Source organism: Helianthus annuus, chromosome 2 (genome assembly GCF_002127325.2).
Source record: "Helianthus annuus cultivar XRQ/B chromosome 2, HanXRQr2.0-SUNRISE, whole genome shotgun sequence".
NCBI classification, from domain to species: Eukaryota; Viridiplantae; Streptophyta; class Magnoliopsida; order Asterales; family Asteraceae; genus Helianthus; species Helianthus annuus.
In genome coordinates, this window is record NC_035434.2 from 65,632,472 (window position 1) to 65,656,042 (window position 23,571).

Consider the following 23,571-nt stretch of genomic DNA (forward strand, 5'->3'; position numbering starts at 1 on the left):
AAGTGTCTGACTCGTGGATCTTGGCGCTTTCGTGAATGCAAAGAAAACCATTTTGTAAAATGTTTTTTGTGAAAGCACTTTAGTGATTGTAGTCTAGACTCGAGAAGGAATCCTAGTTCACTACAATCGAAGCTCTGATACCAAACTGTCACACCCTGTCTTTTGCGGAAGCGTATGATGTGTGACTAGCTTGTTATCATTGCATTCGATTATAATAAACAACTACATGATTTAAAACGATGTTCATCCATTCGGAAAATTTTGAGGATCACAAACACTTGTCATTTAAGTTTTAAAACACAACCTTCATCTAGGTTACAATTCAACAAAAGTGGATGACATCTAAACTTGTAGTCTACTTCTAGTTACAACACTTGCGCCCAAGATCCATCCTGTCACCTGAAATACATGTAATTTTGGAAAACATCAACATAAAGTTGAGCGAGTTCATGCGTTTTGCATACCGAGTATGAAAACATGGTATGTATCTTGTATAAATAAAGTATTCTTGCAAAAATCAAGTTTTCTTGTGTACACCACGTACTAATTGAATGTTTGTACAAAGACATTTCGGCATGTGAGGACATATGGAGCATTAGTGTTGGCTCCTTTAAGGCATGTGAGGACTTATGGAGCATTAGTGTTGGCTCCTTTAACTATGTCGATTACCCTTGACTGTGTCGATTAACCTCGACTGTGTCAATTTCCCTTGACTGTGTCGATTACCCTCGACTGTGTCGATTTACCTCGACTGTGTCGATTTACCTCGGCTGGGACACCGAAGCACTCAAGAGGTCACATAAGGACCATGAGTGGGGCTCGGCCGTACCCGTTAGATCTAACCCTCGTCCATAATTACTGAATGTTTTTAATGGCTTGGTACTAGTTTTCACCAAGACTTTATGGCATTTTTAGTATTAAGTCTATGCTCACATGATCTAGTAATTTCTAGGCATTTCTTAAAGCACATCATACTTGGTTCTCGTTCTCACCAAGTGTGCTTCTCGTATTTTTGTATTCTCGATTCGTATTGCACTCGGTACTCGTTCTCACCAAGAGTGCTTCTTGTATTTTTACTACTTGTAAAAAAATTATAATATTTGTAACATGTATTTCACCCCCGAGAGTTATAAAACCAAAAACAGTTAAAGAAAAGGGGGAGCATGAACTCACAACTTTGCGTTCCTGCGTCGTAAACTTCACCGGAGTTGCTTATCTAGCGTCGTGACCTAAACGCGTTTTATTAACGTTAGTCACTAGACTTGTATCGCACAAGTGCAAGTCACTATCTTTTGTATTTGTGTTCTTGTGTTAAAAATATTTATATTTTTAACTATTTGTCTTATATCATTTTCTCAAAAATAAATATACGTATCTTGTATTTTGCACCCGAATTATGTATTTTGTCCAAGTAATATATTTTCATAAATATATCCTCTTGTATGTGTCTAAGCATGTTGTATGTGTATTTTCAGGTTTATACTCCTCATGAGTATTTAGTGTATCTTTACGTCTCAATACGCTAGCACGTATAACACATACTATATACACTTAGCACAAAAGTTGGTGATAAAATAATATATATTTTTCTCTCAAAAATATACATATTTATATCCACTTTTATTTTTGAAGAAATCCTCATTTCTTATCACCAAAAATTAGGGAAACCTTGGTAATACCTTTAAATACATTTTTAGGGAATAAGTTCTTCAAAAACTTATATTTTTCTAAGTGTCAAAATTTATAAAAATTTTGACAGAGTTTCCCCTAAAAATGGAGGTTTCCCATGTTTTCAAAACATGTGTTTATTTTCTTTTAAATCGTCAACAATCATCAACAACAATTATCAACAATAATCATCAACAACAATTATCAACAATAATCATCAACAACAATTATCAACAATAATCATCAACAACAATCACTAATTTTCCCCATTTCATGAACTTGCATATTTACAAAAATGTGTAGTAATTTACTAGCACATTTAGTAAGTCTTGTTATCTTTAAAAATAAGTTTAATTTCTTAAAAAAAAAACTTTATTTTTAAAGAATATGAAGTTCCACAACTTCTAGTCGGTTTTTACGAAAATTATTTCTTTGTTAAAACTTTTGTTACACTAGTGTTCGCACACTTGTTTGATCACAAAAAATCACTTTTGTTTGTGTAAGATCCGGATTAGAACATGTGATTTCTTTTGACGCTTGGTCTTTTGAAAATACCACTTGTGGACACATAGATCGGCTAGTTTTAGACACTATTTCATAAGTAAAAATACTTTTACACAAGTTCATGTTTCTTGTGTGGTAGAGTTTCACCTTTTAACCCTTGCACCATTTCAAACAAGCTTATGTCAAGATCCATGATCTTAACCAAACAGGGTTAAATGATGATCCGAGCTACCACAACGTAGATCGGGCCTAAATAATCACAAATTTCAATTACTACAACATTTACACAACTAGTGAGCTTTTAACCATCATTTTTCATGTTTTTAGTAGACTTTAATGCACCATTTTGTAAGATTTCGAGTTTTAATCATTACACATCACATTAACCACTTCAAAATAGCTCAAGAATGTGTTTTAAGCAACATACCACTAGCTCGAGGCTAGGGAAGTATCTAGACGCGAATGTGGTGGATAAAAGCTAGAGAAAGAGGTCCTTCGAGCTCCGAGTGCACCAAGCCTTCTTATGCGTGACACTTGACACTTGTATGATGTTGGAATGTGAAGAACAAAATCGAAAAATATGATGGATGATCAAGGGGTGTTCGGCCGAAAGTTTTTGAGGGAGAGGAGAGAGTAGTTTTGTGGTGTTGGGTGGTGAATTGTTTAGTGTGCCATCTCAAGGTATTTATAGACATTCCATATGGCATATTCCTGGCATATTCCTGGAATATTCCTAACATATTCCTGGCATATTCTTGGAATATTCCTAGCATATTCCTGGCATATTCCTGGCATATTCCTGGAATATTCCTAGCATATTCCTAGCATATTCTTTGGAATATTCCTAGCATATTCTTTGGAATATTCCTAGCATATTCCTAGCATATTCCTGGAATATTCCTAGCATATTCCTAGCATATTCCTGGAATATTCTTAGCATATTCCTAGCATATTCCTGGAATATTCCTAGGTTTTCTGCGTTGTCTGCGTTTTGCAGTGTAAGCACTGTGTCGCGTAGGAACACACGGTACGTGCTTAAACTTGAAAAATAACGTTTTTAAGCGTTTTAATTTATTTTTCAACACGAACCTGATTAAAATAAAATTTTAATCATAACAGAATATTTGTGGGATTAAATATTATCCGGGCGGCCATCAACGTTCGTTTCGCAGTTTTGTCGCAATTAGTTCTGCTCTTAAAGTGTGTTTCGGGTGCTTTTTAGTGCTTATTTTTGCTTTCATATAGCATATATATTAAACCCTTGTATGTACTCTTGGGTTTTAATGTATTCTTGTTATTGGACCTACACCTAGGCTCCAATTTTATTGTCTGACTGCTTTCTGCAGTTCCGTTGACACAGTGTGTCTTACCGGTGAGTTTACTAATATTTTTGACGCAACGCTCTCGTTTTTGCATAAAGCAATATTTTGTAGTATAAAACGTACATGAATTCACTTGTATGGAATTCAGAAACTTATTTCTCTTGTAAACTAGATCATGTATGTTCATTAAGGCACAGATCACTGTTCATTTAGTGTACGGAATGTACGGAAAAGTGACGGTTGTCACAGTCTCCCCCCGTTAAAAGAATTTCGTCCCGAAATTCAAGCGATGCCATCGGTCGCAGGGGAGTTGTGAAACCAATATGGTCACTTATATTTGAAACACGTCTTTGTGTTCTCATGTCATGTATTTTATCATGCTCAAGTAAATCAATCATGTCTTTTCTGCATTTTGTGGACTCTTGGTCCGAAACCTCAACAGGTTGTATAGTATATCATTGACGTGAATCTTATTTGTGGGAACTATGACTGTTCCTTGCGTCAGACTCCTCTAAAGACTAGACACATGAATGTGTCGCGATCACTACTGATCTTTTTCTGGAAGCTTCATCTTGTGAACAATGGTTCTGATCCCTACACCGGGGATTCAATCTTTTCGTTTTCCAATTCACACTACGCCCTTTCTAGGCGCGGCTCTCAATTTAGTCGTGCTTCTTGTCTCAAATTCTTACGATTTCTGCCTCTCATCGGCGTAATCTTTCTGTGTTCTGCGGGCTGTCTTGATATAATCGCATATATGAACGACCTTGCCTCTAGATTTTTCCTGGACCATCTCGGCCAGTTGATCCATTATTCCCGGTCTCCGTTCAACACAACGGGAATTGACTCATTACGTTCCATCTAAAGCTTTACACAAAGCGGTTTAGACGGCGGCGTGATAAATACTGTTGTAGGAAGACTCTACTAAGGGTAAGTGAGTGTTCCAACTTTTTATCAAAGTTTATCACACAAGCACGCATCTTGTTCATACAGTCTGCATCGTTCAACAGCTCAGTTCATATTCGAGTTCTTACGATCATCGGTGTGCTGCAATCCCTTGCGATCAGTAAAGATCGTGCAACGTTTTCTTTCAGGTAATAACGCCCAGTTTGCTGCGCGCAATGACTGTACCTATCTCAAGGGTTCTTCTCATGATTCCTTAATCAATGTGCCACGTATGTAATGTCGTGGTCTTGTTGCATCGGCGTACAATCGAGACTTTGTCGAGAGGCGTCACATAATTGCAACTCTAGCTCCTTAGCTCTTGGTTGCAGGGTTGGCATGAATCTCGTTCTTATCCATCATGGATCTGAAAGTTCTCACTTCGCGAATTCGAAATCCGCTTTTCGTCATCATAGCGCTTAACTGTTCTTTCTCTAAGAGTTGCAAGGTAAATTGCAGTTGTTGCTCACGACCTTCCTTGGTCATTGGCCATATGAGAATGTAGTCAATAAGTATATGGCTTATCTAGGTATGGCTTACACGTTCGATTTCATGAGGTCCATGAATATTGTCGATGCATGTGTTAGGCCAAATGGTACGACAAGGAACTCGTAACTTCCAAAGCGAGTCCTAAAGGTCGTTTCAGGGACACTTCCTTCTGGTATACACAGTCATGGACATCCTGTCCTCAAGTTGATCCTTGGGTGGCAACTAGGATCTTATGATTTTGTCTGTTTATGTTGCCAGTCGTTGGCAAAGGATTCTGATTCTCAATTCTCAGGAATTTACGCAAAATGGAACTGCCAACTTTCTCCTCATATCCCTAACTAAAGGCGTCATGTCCTTAACTTCCTCTGTCTGGTAGCTCTTGCAGTTACGTCCGGAGCTCATGCTTTACGGACGAAGTTAGTCGGTAAGACATTATTCGACACTGGTGCTGCTCTTGGCACGTGGTTTATCCTAAACTTCTCTTGACGCTGCGAAGGGGCATTTCTGGCAAGTCTTTTGAAAAGGCTACTAGAACTTCTTCCATCGCGGGGATGTTCCCAGGTTCTGCAGTCTACTCAGAGGCATTTCTATGCCTCTTCGACCAATGAAGGATGTCGTAGATCTGCCGCCTTATGGGGTCTAGCATCCTTGCGCCTATTACAGTAAAGTTGGGTTTCATCATTCGCACGAGGGATGCGTCTGATTTTCTCGTATTGACGACTTCAGCTGCATACTTGGATTTCCGATCCATGCTGATTATTATGACCTCACGAGTCAATGGTAACAGAAGGTTACGGCCCTCTGAGTGCCTAATCACGATCCTTAATCGCTTCGACTGTTTAAGCTATCCTTCTATATGCCCATTTCTAAAGAATACGGGACGTCTATCTTACTTGAGACTAGGCCAAGAAGTTTCTTAAGTTCTAAGCATGCAAGGTTAAGGTTGATGCCAGTATTAGAAATAGATGCATAAGGGTGGTTAATAGGGAACGTACCCGTAACCGCATCTGGATCCTAGCGTGGTTCACGAGTTTCGATCGTGAAAACCCTTCCTTGCTTGTTTCTTCTTTGGGCAATCTTTCCTAAAGTGCCCTGCTTCACCACATTTGTAGCAACCGGGTATTCTCTTATTTCTTCCATCTGGGTCCTTCGCCCAACAGGCGTCCCTGTTGTGCCCTTCTTTTCCACACTTTCCACACCTAGGCTTCAGACATCGACCTTTATGGTGAAAAGTGCATTCTCTGCACCTCGGCTTAGTCCCCGAGTAAACATTACCACCTGCCCTATTAATGGCTCCATCAGTGCTCCTGCCATGTGGCGAATTCACTTTCTTTCTTTTGTTTGCTTTAGAGCTTCCATAGTTGAGTTGGGTGCTCATCTTTAGGTTTGAGGACTTCCTCTTCTTGTTGCTTGACGACTCCACATGAGTCTCTTTCTTGTTATCCTCAGATTCCGAAAATTTTCCCGCACGTAGAGCCTCTTCAGTAAGGGTGACACTCATATCGATAGCCTCTGCGATGGTTGAGGGTTTTGAGGTAGTAACCATGCCCCTAATCTGGGGTGCAAGTCCCCAAATGAATCGTTCTATCCTCTTGAATTCCGGTTTGACTAGGTAGGGGACGACCCTAGACAAGTCGTGAAATCGCTGGACGTATTCAGGAATCTTCGGTCCGTCCATTTTCAAATTCCAGAACTCCACCTCAAGCTTCTGGATTTCAGTCCTAGAACAGTATTTCTTTTCCATCATTTCCTTGAGCTCGTCCCAGCTCAGTGCATAAGCAGCATCTGCACCAAGGGTCTGAACCTGAAGGTTCCACCATGAGAGTGCGCCATCCAGAAATAACCCTGAGATATAGGTAACGCTTTGTTGGGGTGAACAGTTACTCATTCTTAGAACTGAGTCCGTCTTTTCTGTCCAACGAACAAATGCAACGGCACCTCCTGTGCCATCAAAATTCAAAGGCTTGCAGTCCAGGAACTGTTTATAGGTGCAGCCAGTTGGAGGGTTATTCTCAGTCGTGCCATTGATGTGCTTAGAGCGGAGGGCTTCATGTCGTGCAATTGCCTGCGAGATGCATTCTTGCAGCTCGGCTTCTGTTCTTGGTAGCGTACTGGTGTTTGTGTCTCGCCTGGGCGGCATTCCCTTCTGCCAAAACGGTATGAAGTAGGTTAGGCAACATTCCAGGTGTCTATGAGGTACATAGCACCATAAGCCATTATGTAATCACCCAATTTCACATGTATACATAAATACTCAATGTATGAGCGGGAAACAGTTACTGAGCCTTCACTTAGGCTTGCCAACTTGGCTTAAAACGAACTTGAGGTTACATTGCCTCAGTCATTTAGGTTTCAGTTATTTCCCGCTACATTGGTTTTCTTAGGTTTTTGGCTTTACTGGGGCGTACATTTTCCCTTAGAGGGGGTTGCTCGTGTATGGGTGATAGAGAGTGCAAAGTCGCTGAATCTCTTGAATGTTTCTCATCTTCACTTGCTTAAATGTCGTTTTCCTCAAACGTCTCGTACGCAGGTAGAAGTGTCAGTCACGAAGTAGGCTGAGACAGGCTTCCTACTTTCTTACGTGCTAAAGCACTGATCTATGTGATGTTCTACCAGATGAAGGTGAGGACACCTATACATTGAATTTGGTGTGGTTTTCATTAGCTCGACCCGTAGAGTCCACCAGGATTTCTGTGCACTACAAGTCGTTATTACGTGGGCCCCCGTAATAATAAATTGTCTTGCACAGTTACCCCAATTTTCTCTCGTCCAAGCAGATGATTGATCTAGGAGGGGACACTACTGTCCTTACACTCCTTGCCATGGAAAGGACCATTGCGGAGGTCCATGCGCTAACATTCGTTACTGTTATGCGCGTATAGGCACGATGATTAGATGGAATAGGAATGGAGAGAATTCCTAGTAGTTGGAGGGGCACCTTCGTGATGAATACTTCATCTTCCTTTTCTAGTCAAGTATGTTGTCAATTTTGCTTCACATAATCCGGAGGGATCTCGTCCCGTTGATTAAGAGTTCGTTCAAGGTCGCCGCCTCTGCCTCGTCATCACCACCGTAGTTTGGCATCTTCACGTTCGAGAGGGAAGAGCAGCCATCTCCTACGGAAGTAAGCTCAGAGTCTTGTCTGGTAATCACTCCCAGCCACGAGCTTTGCAAAGGACGCGAGGTCGATAGCTTCATCGTGCGAGTCACGTACCGTAATAGGAGTCGGAGTCGAAAGAATTTTATTCACGTCAATAATCATTCCGTACACTTATTCGTATGCATGAATACAAATAACAAATATGCTACTTAGCATAATCAAGTAACTTAATGCATTATACCACGTATAACTCTCGTTTTGGGGGGGGGTCATTTTGTCAAGTCTAACTTTTGTAGACTATGCCTTGGTTGGCACCTTACTCTATGGGTATTCCTCACTAATGTCCTTGCCTTGTCTTTTCTTTGAAAAGTGTCTGACTCGTGGATCTTGGCGCTTTCGTGAATGCAATGAAAACCATTTTGTAAAATGTTTTTGTGAAAGCACTTTAGTGATTGTAGTCTAGACTCGAGAAGGAATCCTAGTTCACTACAATCGAAGCTCTGATACCAAACTGTCACACCCTGTCTTTTGCGGAAGCGTATGATGTGTGACTAGCTTGTTATCATTGCATTCGATCATAATAAACAACTACATGATTTAAAACGATGTTCATCCATTCGGAAAATTTTGAGGATCACAAACACTTGTCATTTAAGTTTTAAAACACAACCTTCATCTAGGTTACAATTCAACAAAAGTGGATGACATCTAAACTTGTAGTCTACTTCTAGTTACAACACTTGCGCCCAAGATCCATCCTGTCACCTGAAATACATGTAATTTTGGAAAACATCAACATAAAGTTGAGCGAGTTCATGCGTTTTGCATACCGAGTATGAAAACATGGTATGTATCTTGTATAAATAAAGTATTCTTGCAAAAATCAAGTTTTCTTGTGTACACCACGTACTAATTGAATGTTTGTACAAAGACATTTCGGCATGTGAGGACATATGGAGCATTAGTGTTGGCTCCTTTAAGGCATGTGAGGACTTATGGAGCATTAGTGTTGGCTCCTTTAACTATGTCGATTACCCTCGACTGTGTCGATTAACCTCGACTGTGTCAATTTCCCTTGACTGTGTCGATTACCCTCGACTGTGTCGATTTACCTCGACTGTGTCGATTTACCTCGACTGGGACACCGAAGCACTCAAGAGGTCACATAAGGACCATGAGTGGGGCTCGGCCGTACCCGTTAGATCTAACCCTCGTCCCTAATTACTGAATGTTTTTAATGGCTTGGTACTAGTTTTCACCAAGACTTTATGGCATTTTTAGTATTAAGTCTATGCTCACATGATCTAGTAATTTCTAGGCATTTCTTAAAGCACATCATACTTGGTTCTCGTTCTCACCAAGTGTGCTTCTCGTATTTTTGTATTCTCGATTCGTATTGCACTCGGTACTCGTTCTCACCAAGAGTGCTTCTTGTATTTTTACTACTTGTAAAAAAATTATAATATTTGTAACATGTATTTCACCCCCGAGAGTTATAAAACCAAAAACAGTTAAAGAAAAGGGGGAGCATGAACTCACAACTTTGCGTTCCTGCGTCGTAAACTTCACCGGAGTTGCTTATCTAGCGTCGTGACCTAAACGCGTTTTATTAACGTTAGTCACTAGACTTGTATCGCACAAGTGCAAGTCACTATCTTTTGTATTTGTGTTCTTGTGTTAAAAATATTTATATTTTTAACTATTTGTCTTATATCATTTTCTCAAAAATAAATATACGTATCTTGTATTTTGCACCCGAATTATGTATTTTGTCCAAGTAATATATTTTCATAAATATATCCTCTTGTATGTGTCTAAGCATGTTGTATGTGTATTTTCATGTTTATACTCCTCATGAGTATTTAGTGTATCTTTACGTCTCAATACGCTAGCACGTATAACACATACTATATACACTTAGCACAAAAGTTGGTGATAAAATAATATATATTTTTCTCTCAAAAATATACATATTTATATCCACTTTTATTTTTGAAGAAATCCTCATTTCTTATCACCAAAAATTAGGGAAACCTTGGTAATACCTTTAAATACATTTTTAGGGAATAAGTTCTTCAAAAACTTATATTTTTCTAAGTGTCAAAATTTATAAAAATTTTGACAGAGTTTCCCCTAAAAATGGAGGTTTCCCATGTTTTCAAAACATGTGTTTATTTTCTTTTAAATCGTCAACAATCATCAACAACAATTATCAACAATAATCATCAACAACAATTATCAACAATAATCATCAACAACAATTATCAACAATAATCATCAACAACAATCACTAATTTTCCCCATTTCATGAACTTGCATATTTACAAAAATGTGTAGTAATTTACTAGCACATTTAGTAAGTCTTGTTATCTTTAAAAATAAGTTTAATTTCTTAAAAAAAAAACTTTATTTTTAAAGAATATGAAGTTCCACAACTTCTAGTCGGTTTTTACGAAAATTATTTCTTTGTTAAAACTTTTGTTACACTAGTGTTCGCACACTTGTTTGATCACAAAAAATCACTTTTGTTTGTGTAAGATCCGGATTAGAACATGTGATTTCTTTTGACGCTTGGTCTTTTGAAAATACCACTTGTGGACACATAGATCGGCTAGTTTTAGACACTATTTCATAAGTAAAAATACTTTTACACAAGTTCATGTTTCTTGTGTGGTAGAGTTTCACCTTTTAACCCTTGCACCATTTCAAACAAGCTTATGTCAAGATCCATGATCTTAACCAAACAGGGTTAAATGATGATCCGAGCTACCACAACGTAGATCGGGCCTAAATAATCACAAATTTCAATTACTACAACATTTACACAACTAGTGAGCTTTTAACCATCATTTTTCATGTTTTTAGTAGACTTTAATGCACCATTTTGTAAGATTTCGAGTTTTAATCATTACACATCACATTAACCACTTCAAAATAGCTCAAGAATGTGTTTTAAGCAACATACCACTAGCTCGAGGCTAGGGAAGTATCTAGACGCGAATGTGGTGGATAAAAGCTAGAGAAAGAGGTCCTTCGAGCTCCGAGTGCACCAAGCCTTCTTATGCGTGACACTTGACACTTGTATGATGTTGGAATGTGAAGAACAAAATCGAAAAATATGATGGATGATCAAGGGGTGTTCGGCCGAAAGTTTTTGAGGGAGAGGAGAGAGTAGTTTTGTGGTGTTGGGTGGTGAATTGTTTAGTGTGCCATCTCAAGGTATTTATAGACATTCCATATGGCATATTCCTGGCATATTCCTGGAATATTCCTAACATATTCCTGGCATATTCTTGGAATATTCCTAGCATATTCCTGGCATATTCCTGGCATATTCCTGGAATATTCCTAGCATATTCCTAGCATATTCTTTGGAATATTCCTAGCATATTCTTTGGAATATTCCTAGCATATTCCTAGCATATTCCTGGAATATTCTTAGCATATTCCTAGCATATTCTTGGAATATTCCTAGCATATTCCTAGCATATTCCTGGAATATTCCTAGGTTTTCTGCGTTGTCTGCGTTTTGCAGTGTAAGCACTGTGTCGCGTAGTAACACACGATACGTGCTTAAACTTGAAAAAATAACGTTTTTAAGCGTTTTAATTTATTTTTCAACACGAACCTGATTAAAATAAAATTTTAATCATAACAGAATATTTGTGGGATTAAATATTATCCGGGCGGCCATCAACGTTCGTTTCGCAGTTTTGTCGCAATTAGTTCTGCTCTTAAAGTGTGTTTCGGGTGCTTTTTAGTGCTTATTTTTGCTTTCATATAGCATATATATTAAACCCTTGTATGTACTCTTGGGTTTTAATGTATTCTTGTTATTGGACCTACACCTAGGCTCCAATTTTATTGTCTGACTGCTTTCTGCAGTTCCGTTGACACAGTGTGTCTTACCGGTGAGTTTACTAATATTTTTGACGCAACGCTCTCGTTTTTGCATAAAGCAATATTTTGTAGTATAAAACGTACATGAATTCACTTGTATGGAATTCAGAAACTTATTTCTCTTGTAAACTAGATCATGTATGTTCATTAAGGCACATATCACTGTTCATTTAGTGTACGGAATGTACGGAAAAGTGACGGTTGTCACAGTCTCCCCCCGTTAAAAGAATTTCGTCCCGAAATTCAAGCGATGCCATCGGTCGCAGGGGAGTTGTGAAACCAATATGGTCACTTATATTTGAAACACGTCTTTGTGTTCTCATGTCATGTATTTTATCATGCTCAAGTAAATCAATCATGTCTTTTCTGCATTTTGTGGACTCTTGGTCCGAAACCTCAACAGGTTGTATAGTATATCATTGACGTGAATCTTATTTGTGGGAACTATGACTGTTCCTTGCGTCAGACTCCTCTAAAGACTAGACACATGAATGTGTCGCGATCACTACTGATCTTTTTCTGGAAGCTTCATCTTGTGAACAATGGTTCTGAGCCCTACACCGGAGATTCAATCTTTTCGTTTTCCAATTCACACTACGCCCTTTCTAGGCGCGGCTCTCAATTTAGTCGTGCTTCTTGTCTCAAATTCTTACGATTTCTGCCTCTCATCGGCGTAATCTTTCTGTGTTCTGCGGGCTGTCTTGATATAATCGCATATATGAACGACCTTGCCTCTAGATTTTTCCTGGACCATCTCGGCCAGTTGATCCATTATTCCCGGTCTCCGTTCAACACAACGGGAATTGACTCATTACGTTCCATCTAAAGCTTTACACAAAGCGGTTTAGACGGCGGCGTGATAAATACTGTTGTAGGAAGACTCTACTAAGGGTAAGTGAGTGTTCCAACTTTTTATCAAAGTTTATCACACAAGCACGCATCTTGTTCATACAGTCTGCATCGTTCAACAGCTCAGTTCATATTCGAGTTCTTACGATCATCGGTGTGCTGCAATCCCTTGCGATCAGTAAAGATCGTGCAACGTTTTCTTTCAGGTAATAACGCCCAGTTTGCTGCGCGCAATGACTGTACCTATCTCAAGGGTTCTTCTCATGATTCCTTAATCAATGTGCCACGTATGTAATGTCGTGGTCTTGTTGCATCGGCGTACAATCGAGACTTTGTCGAGAGGCGTCACATAATTGCAACTCTAGCTCCTTAGCTCTTGGTTGCAGGGTTGGCATGAATCTCGTTCTTATCCATCATGGATCTGAAAGTTCTCACTTCGCGAATTCGAAATCCGCTTTTCGTCATCATAGCGCTTAACTGTTCTTTCTCTAAGAGTTGCAAGGTAAATTGCAGTTGTTGCTCACGACCTTCCTTGGTCATTGGCCATATGAGAATGTAGTCAATAAGTATATGGCTTATCCAGGTATGGCTTACACGTTCGATTTCATGAGGTCCATGAATATTGTCGATGCATGTGTTAGGCCAAATGGTACGACAAGGAACTCGTAACTTCCAAAGCGAGTCCTAAAGGTCGTTTCAGGGACACTTCCTTCTGGTATACACAGTCATGGACATCCTGTCCTCAAGTTGATCCTTGGGTGGCAACTAGGATCTTATGATTTTGTCTGTTTATGTTGCCAGTCGTTGGCAAAGGATTCTGATTCTCAATTCTCAGGAATTTACGCAAAATGGAACTGCCAACTTTCTCCTCATATCCCTAACTAAAGGCGTCATGTCCTTAACTTCCTCTGTCTGGTAGCTCTTGCAGTTACGTCCGGAGCTCATGCTTTACGGACGAAGTTAGTCGGTAAGACATTATTCAACACTGGTGCTGCTCTTGGCACGTGGTTTATCCTAAACTTCTCTTGACGCTGCGAAGGGGCATTTCTGGCAAGTCTTTTGAAAAGGCTACTAGAACTTCTTCCATCGCGGGGATGTTCCCAGGTTCTGCAGTCTACTCAGAGGCATTTCTATGCCTCTTCGACCAATGAAGGATGTCGTAGATCTGCCGCCTTATGGGGTCTAGCATCCTTGCGCCTATTACAGTAAAGTTGGGTTTCATCATTCGCACGAGGGATGCGTCTGATTTTCTCGTATTGACGACTTCAGCTGCATACTTGGATTTCCGATCCATGCTGATTATTATGACCTCACGAGTCAATGGTAACAGAAGGTTACGGCCCTCTGAGTGCCTAATCACGATCCTTAATCGCTTCGACTGTTTAAGCTATCCTTCTATATGCCCATTTCTAAAGAATACGGGACGTCTATCTTACTTGAGACTAGGCCAAGAAGTTTCTTAAGTTCTAAGCATGCAAGGTTAAGGTTGATGCCAATATTAGAAATAGATGCATAAGGGTGGTTAATAGGGAACGTACCCGTAACCGCATCTGGATCCTAGCGTGGTTCACGAGTTTCGATCGTGAAAACCCTTCCTTGCTTGTTTCTTCTTTGGGCAATCTTTCCTAAAGTGCCCTGCTTCACCACATTTGTAGCAACCGGGTATTCTCTTATTTCTTCCATCTGGGTCCTTCGCCCAAGAGGCGTCCCTGTTGTGTCCTTCTTTTCCACACTTTCCACACCTAGGCTTCAGACATCGACCTTTATGGTGAAAAGTGCATTCTCTGCACCTCGGCTTAGTCCCCGAGTAAACATTACCCCCTGCCCTATTAATGGCTCCATCAGTGCTCCTGCCATGTGGCGAATTCACTTTCTTTCTTTTGTTTGCTTTAGAGCTTCCATAGTTGAGTTGGGTGCTCATCTTTAGGTTTGAGGACTTCCTCTTCTTGTTGCTTGACGACTCCACATGAGTCTCTTTCTTGTTATCCTCAGATTCCGAAAATTTTCCCGCACGTAGAGCCTCTTCAGTAAGGGTGACACTCATATCGATAGCCTCTGCGATGGTTGAGGGTTTTGAGGTAGTAACCATGCCCCTAATCTGGGGTGCAAGTCCCCAAATGAATCGTTCTATCCTCTTGAATTCCGGTTTGACTAGGTAGGGGACGACCCTAGACAAGTCGTGAAATCGCTGGACGTATTCAGGAATCTTCGGTCCGTCCATTTTCAAATTCCAGAACTCCACCTCAAGCTTCTGGATTTCAGTCCTAGAATAGTATTTCTTTTCATCATTTCCTTGAGCTCGTCCCAGCTCAGTGCATAAGCAGCATCTGCACCAAGGGTCTGAACCTGAAGGTTCCACCATGAGAGTGCGCCATCCAGAAATAACCCTGAGATATAGGTAACGCTTTGTTGGGGTGAACAGTTACTCATTCTTAGAACTGAGTTCGTCTTTTCTGTCCAACGAACAAATGCAACGGCACCTCCTGTGCCATCAAAATTCAAAGGCTTGCAGTCCAGGAACTGTTTATAGGTGCAGCCAGTTGGAGGGTTATTCTCAGTCGCGCCATTGATGTGCTTAGAGCGGAGGGCTTCATGTCGTGCAATTGCCTGCGAGATGCATTCTTGCAGCTCGGCTTCTGTTCTTGGTAGCGTACTGGTGTTTGTGTCTCGCCTGGGCGGCATTCCCTTCTGCCAAAACGGTATGAAGTAGGTTAGGCAACATTCCAGGTGTCTATGAGGTACATAGCACCATAAGCCATTATGTAATCACCCAATTTCACATGTATACATAAATACTCAATGTATGAGCGGGAAACAGTTACTGAGCCTTCACTTAGGCTTGCCAACTTGGCTTAAAACGAACTTGAGGTTACATTGCCTCAGTCATTTAGGTTTCAGTTATTTCCCGCTACATTGGTTTTCTTAGGTTTTTGGCTTTACTGGGGCGTACATTTTCCCTTAGAGGGGGTTGCTCGTGTATGGGTGATAGAGAGTGCAAAGTCGCTGAATCTCTTGAATGTTTCTCATCTTCACTTGCTTAAATGTCGTTTTCCTCAAACGTCTCGTACGCAGGTAGAAGTGTCAGTCACGAAGTAGGCTGAGACAGGCTTCCTACTTTCTTACGTGCTAAAGCACTGATCTATGTGATGTTCTACCAGATGAAGGTGAGGACACCTATACATTGAATTTGGTGTGGTTTTCATTAGCTCGACCCGTAGAGTCCACCAGGATTTCTGTGCACTACAAGTCGTTATTACGTGGGCCCCCGTAATAATAAATTGTCTTGCACAGTTACCCCAATTTTCTCTCGTCCAAGCAGATGATTGATCTAGGAGGGGACACTACTGTCCTTACACTCCTTGCCATGGAAAGGACCATTGCGGAGGTCCATGCGCTAACATTCGTTACTGTTATGCGCGTATAGGCACGATGATTAGATGGAATAGGAATGGAGAGAATTCCTAGTAGTTGGAGGGGCACCTTCGTGATGAATACTTCATCTTCCTTTTCTAGTCAAGTATGTTGTAAATTTTGCTTCACATAATCCGGAGGGATCTCGTCCCGTTGATTAAGAGTTCGTTCAAGGTCGCCGCCTCTGCCTCGTCATCACCACCGTAGTTTGGCATCTTCACGTTCGAGAGGGAAGAGCAGCCATCTCCTACGGAAGTAAGCTCAGAGTCTTGTCTGGTAATCACTCCCAGCCACGAGCTTTGCAAAGGACGCGAGGTCGATAGCTTCATCGTGCGAGTCACGTACCGTAATAGGAGTCGGAGTCGAAAGAATTTTATTCACGTCAATAATCATTCCGTACACTTATTCGTATGCATGAGTACAAATAACAAATATGCTACTTAGCATAATCAAGTAACTTAATGCATTATACCACGTATAACTCTCGTTTTGGGGGGGGGGTCATTTTGTCAAGTCTAACTTTTGTAGACTATGCCTTGGTTGGCACCTTACTCTATGGGTATTCCTCACTAATGTCCTTGCCTTGTCTTTTCTTTGAAAAGTGTCTGACTCGTGGATCTTGGCGCTTTCGTGAATGCAAAGAAAACCATTTTGTAAAATGTTTTTTGTGAAAGCACTTTAGTGATTGTAGTCTAGACTCGAGAAGGAATCCTAGTTCACTACAATCGAAGCTCTGATACCAAACTGTCACACCCTGTCTTTTGCGGAAGCGTATGATGTGTGACTAGCTTGTTATCATTGCATTCGATTATAATAAACAACTACATGATTTAAAACGATGTTCATCCATTCGGAAAATTTTGAGGATCACAAACACTTGTCATTTAAGTTTTAAAACACAACCTTCATCTAGGTTACAATTCGACAAAAGTGGATGACATCTAAACTTGTAGTCTACTTCTAGTTACAACACTTGCGCCCAAGATCCATCCTGTCACCTGAAATACATGTAATTTTGGAAAACATCAACATAAAGTTGAGCGAGTTCATGCGTTTTGCATACCGAGTATGAAAACATGGTATGTATCTTGTATAAATAAAGTATTCTTGCAAAAATCAAGTTTTCTTGTGTACACCACGTACTAATTGAATGTTTGTACAAAGACATTTCGGCATGTGAGGACATATGGAGCATTAGTGTTGGCTCCTTTAAGGCATGTGAGGACTTATGGAGCATTAGTGTTGGCTCCTTTAAGGCATGTGAGGACTTATGGAGCATTAGTGTTGGCTCCTTTAACTATGTCGATTACCCTTGACTGTGTCGATTAACCTCGACTGTGTCAATTTCCCTTGACTGTGTCGATTACCCTCGACTGTGTCGATTTACCTCGACTGTGTCGATTTACCTCGGCTGGGACACCGAAGCACTCAAGAGGTCACATAAGGACCATGAGTGGGGCTCGGCCGTACCCGTTAGATCTAACCCTCGTCCATAATTACTGAATGTTTTTAATGGCTTGGTACTAGTTTTCACCAAGACTTTATGGCATTTTTAGTATTAAGTCTATGCTCACATGATCTAGTAATTTCTAGGCATTTCTTAAAGCACATCATACTTGGTTCTCGTTCTCACCAAGTGTGCTTCTCGTATTTTTGTATTCTCGATTCGTATTGCACTCGGTACTCGTTCTCACCAAGAGTGCTTCTTGTATTTTTACTACTTGTAAAAAAATTATAATATTTGTAACATGTATTTCACCCCCGAGAGTTATAAAACCAAAAACAGTTAAAGAAAAGGGGGAGCATGAACTCACAACTTTGCGTTCCTGCGTCGTAAACTTCACCGGAGTTGCTTATCTAGCGTCGTGACCTAAACGCGTTTTATTAACGTTAGTCACTAGACTTGTATCGCACAAGTGCAAGTCACTATCTTTTGTATTTGTGTTCTTGTGTTAAAAATATTTATATTTTTAACTATCTGTCTTATATCATTTTCTCAAAAATAAATATACGTATCTTGTATTTTGCACCCGAATTATGTATTTTGTCCAAGTAATATATTTTCATAAATATATCCTCTTGTATGTGTCTAAGCATGTTGTATGTGTATTTTCAGGTTTATACTCCTCATGAGTATTTAGTGTATCTTTACGTCTCAATACGCTAGCACGTATAGCACATACTATATACACTTAGCACAAAAGTTGGTGATAAAATAATATATATTTTTCTCTCAAAAATATACATATTTATATCCACTTTTATTTTTGAAGAAATCCTCATTTCTTATCACCAAAAATTAGGGAAACCTTGGTAATACCTTTAAATACATTTTTAGGGAATAAGTTCTTCAAAAACTTATATTTTTCTAAGTGTCAAAATTTATAAAAATTTTGACAGAGTTTCCCCTAAAAATGGAGGTTTCCCATGTTTTCAAAACATGTGTTTATTTTCTTTTAAATCGTCAACAATCATCAACAACAATTATCAACAATAATCATCAACAACAATTATCAACAATAATCATCAACAACAATTATCAACAATAATCATCAACAACAATCACTAATTTTCCCCATTTCATGAACTTGCATATTTACAAAAATGTGTAGTAATTTACTAGCACATTTAGTAAGTCTTGTTATCTTTAAAAATAAGTTTAATTTCTTAAAAAAAAACTTTATTTTTAAAGAATATGAAGTTCCACAACTTCTAGTCGGTTTTTACGAAAATTATTTCTTTGTTAAAACTTTTGTTACACTAGTGTTCGCACACTTGTTTGATCACAAAAAATCACTTTTGTTTGTGTAAGATCCGGATTAGAACATGTGATTTCTTTTGACGCTTGGTCTTTTGAAAATACCACTTGTGGACACATAGATCGGCTAGTTTTAGACACTATCTCATAAGTAAAAATACTTTTACACAAGTTCATGTTTCTTGTGTGGTAGAGTTTCACCTTTTAACCCTTGCACCATTTCAAACAAGCTTATGTCAAGATCCATGATCTTAACCAAACAGGGTTAAATGATGATCCGAGCTACCACAACGTAGATCGGGCCTAAATAATCACAAATTTCAATTACTACAACATTTACACAACTAGTGAGCTTTTAACCATCATTTTTCATGTTTTTGGTAGACTTTAATGCACCATTTTGTAAGATTTCGAGTTTTAATCATTACACATCACATTAACCACTTCAAAATAGCTCAAGAATGTGTTTTAAGCAACATACCACTAGCTCGAGGCTAGGGAAGTATCTAGACGCGAATGTGGTGGATAAAAGCTAGAGAAAGAGGCCCTTCGAGCTCCGAGTGCACCAAGCCTTCTTATGCGTGACACTTGACACTTGTATGATGTTGGAATGTGAAGAACAAAATCGAAAAATATGATGGATGATCAAGGGGTGTTCGGCCGAAAGTTTTTGAGGGAGAGGAGAGAGTAGTTTTGTGGTGTTGGGTGGTGAATTGTTTAGTGTGCCATCTCAAGGTATTTATAGACATTCCATATGGCATATTCCTGGCATATTCCTGGAATATTCCTAGCATATTCCTGGCATATTCTTGGAATATTCCTAGCATATTCCTGGCATATTCCTGGCATATTCCTGGAATATTCCTAGCATATTCCTAGCATATTCTTTGGAATATTCCTAGCATATTCTTTGGAATATTCCTAGCATATTCCTAGCATATTCCTGGAATATTCTTAGCATATTCCTAGCATATTCTTGGAATATTCCTAGCATATTCCTAGCATATTCCTGGAATATTCCTAGGTTTTCTGCGTTGTCTGCGTTTTGCAGTGTAAGCACTGTGTCGCGTAGTAACACACGATACGTGCTTAAACTTGAAAAAATAACGTTTTTAAGCGTTTTAATTTATTTTTCAACACGAACCTGATTAAAATAAAATTTTAATCATAACAGAATATTTGTGGGATTAAATATTATCCGGGCGGCCATCAACGTTCGTTTCGCAGTTTTGTCGCAATTAGTTCTGCTCTTAAAGTGTGTTTCGGGTGCTTTTTAGTGCTTATTTTTGCTTTCATATAGCATATATATTAAACCCTTGTATGTACTCTTGGGTTTTAATGTATTCTTGTTATTGGACCTACACCTAGGCTCCAATTTTATTGTCTGACTGCTTTCTGCAGTTCCGTTGACACAGTGTGTCTTACCGGTGAGTTTACTAATATTTTTGACGCAACGCTCTCGTTTTTGCATAAAGCAATATTTTGTAGTATAAAACGTACATGAATTCACTTGTATGGAATTCAGAAACTTATTTCTCTTGTAAACTAGATCATGTATGTTCATTAAGGCACATATCACTGTTCATTTAGTGTACGGAATGTACGGAAAAGTGACGGTTGTCACAGTACCTCTTGTACAAGACACTGCTCCTTCACAACTTTTCTCTTGAAGAATATACTGCTACTTTAACAAAAGTTTCATTGTTGCTTAGACGTGGGCACAATCAGATTTCTTGCTATAATTGGAATCCTCAAACAGAGAAACTACAAGGAGTAACTTCATTAATTTGTTACTCTATTAGAATTTATTGGTCTCCTAATGTTGACCATAAGCATGCTAAATTGTTAAAGATTTCTAAGTCAGTGGGAGCAGTAATAGTCCTTATCAGGACTTGCAAGAAGTACAAGAGGCGGGGGGAAGAGACTTATTAATTTTTACTCCGATTACACCTCTTGTACACCATACTCCACCAACTCTTACATACTTAGAATCTTAAAAGCGATAGCAACTTAATCAAGAGTTAATCCATAAATCTGAAACTCATTATACAACCCAATAATCAACTATGGAGGTCATATAGATTTAACTTTGATGATTATGTATCCTACTTGACTGAAGTTGAAATGGATATTGGAAAGTTTACTGATTCTACCTTTCCTAATTAAGCCATTTGCATTAATCAATTTTCTAAATGGAATAAAAATTATTTTAGTAAAATTAATTTTTTGTTTAGAATAACGTTTGTTATCAAAGAATCATCTTACCTTTTTGCAAAAGTTTTCTTTGAGGATCATTGTTGTTCTAGTAGCTTATAATCTTCTGTAGCTACATTAAATGGATATTAAAACAACTTTCCCTAAACAAAGACTTACATGTTCAAAACAACCTGAAAGTTCTAAACTGAAAGGTCAAGAACACTTAGTTTCTAAGTCGATGAAATTCATATATGGGTTGAAGCAAACATCAAAATGTGACGAAATCTTAATGCAATTCTTTTCATCATGAATTAAGTGGATTTATGTGTACCAACCTCAGGATGAGTGGGAGTAATTAATATAAACTTATCCTTATATAGATGACACTCTTTTGATAAGTATATGTTACATAAGTCAAATAACTTCTCACACATATTTTGATATAATGAATCTCGGAAATACCACTTACGTGAGAGATATCAAAATATACCGAGATAGACCCATTGGGGCATTAGTTTCATGCCATAAGCTTTACTCTAAAGTGGGTCCTTACATATGTAACAAACAATATTGCTCTCATTAAGAGGATAAAATGATAAATGAGATTACTTCCTTATTCTTCGTTAATTAGAAGCCTTACGAAGGTTCAAGTCTATACTCGTTTAGATATTGCTCACATTGATGAACATTAGACCACTATAGATTATTGTGAAGCATCTAACGATATCTTTTAGAAACGAGAAAGACTGTAAGACGAAGTGAGAACTCAAACAGGTTAATTACTTTTCCTTTGAATGTCAATTTCGGGGTATATCCTTACGTCAGCAGATATAATTGTCTCATGGAGGAGTCATAAGAAACTGATAAAACAACATAAATTATAATGACATAATATGTTGTTAATTAACAACGCAACTGTCACTAAGTGTTGTTGAAAACTTATCAGTGGACTGATAAACTTATGAACTCCATATAAATACTATATTGAAGACTTACTATGAAAAGTCAGCTACCTTATTTCCTCGAACAGTAACAGTTCGAGAGGTGCTGCATTAAACTTCGATACAAAATTATTGTTCGTTTATGAACAAGAAGAGGAAACCAAATATTTGTATCGAATACATTTACATTCATGATATGCTTGTGGATCCGATAACTAAGGTCTACACCCAAAGTCTTTTTAAGAGCTCATAATAAAGACGGGTTTTACCAAAGTCCTTACATAATAGCATATCATACATATGAATGATTAGTTATTATTTTTCCTCAATTATACAATTTGTTTGTCTATAAATACGTATGTGCACCTAATGACGTATAGACAAGAATTATACAAATTAATTTTTAAAGGGCTTACATCAGTCATTTTGGTCTTAAATATACGTATGTTTTGATTTAGGGTTGTAATATGATTAATGGGGGTCTTGAGTTGACAATAACTCAATGACTGTATTTTTCTGTTACAACTTCAATTTGAAACATTAATTAATGTTTTAATTTGGCCAAACTTACTTATGCTTATCACAAATGATCACTTGACCAAGTGGGAGAATGTTAGAAATTACTCATTAATGTGGCCTAACAGATCATTTGAATAATGTTACCAATATGACATAACTAGTCTCCTACAATTACTTGATGGTCGTAATTGTAAATATGATGTGCGTGAAGTGTGTTATATTTTTGATGAGTATTTAAGCCCTTTTTACACTTTTAGCCAAGTTTTAAATTTATAAAACACGATATTTACTAACACTAAACACACATATGGGCAAGTGCACCCATCGTGGACGTAGTATAGTGTTGGTAAGATACCGAGGTCGTCCAAGGACACAAGAGCTTTTAGTACCGGTTTATCCTCAACGTCTAACCAAATCAAAAAGTGAGAAAAATGTTTTAAACTAAGAAAAATAAAAACTAACTAAATGCTGAAAAATAAAATAAAATAAAAACAGATAGACAAGATGAATCACTTGGATCCGACACGTGTATTAGTATAACCTTTGATTATTTTCGCACTTTTGCACTTATTTAAGAGATTATCTTAGTTATTGTAGTAGGCCCCTCTTTTGAAGGCGACGTTACCCTCAACCCAGTAGTTTGAGTCAGCAAGGATACAATCCTAAAGGGTCGGATTATTGAAAGATAATGAATTAAGTTATTAATGCAAATTGTGGTAGGCCCCGCTTTTGGCGGTGACGTTACCCTCGGCTAAGTAGTCTGAGTCAGCAGGGATACAGTCCTAAATAGCCGGTTTATAGTATTAATAGTAGTTAACTTATGAGGGGGTCAAAGAGTTTGGATCCCCGCCATCCAATACCTATGGGCATTGAAGGAGATCCTACTAAAATTGACCCAGGTCCCAAGCAGGACCTCTAAACGCTGAACAAGGGCAAGACCCTTACCAAACCGTTCCCTTAACCCCCGACCAG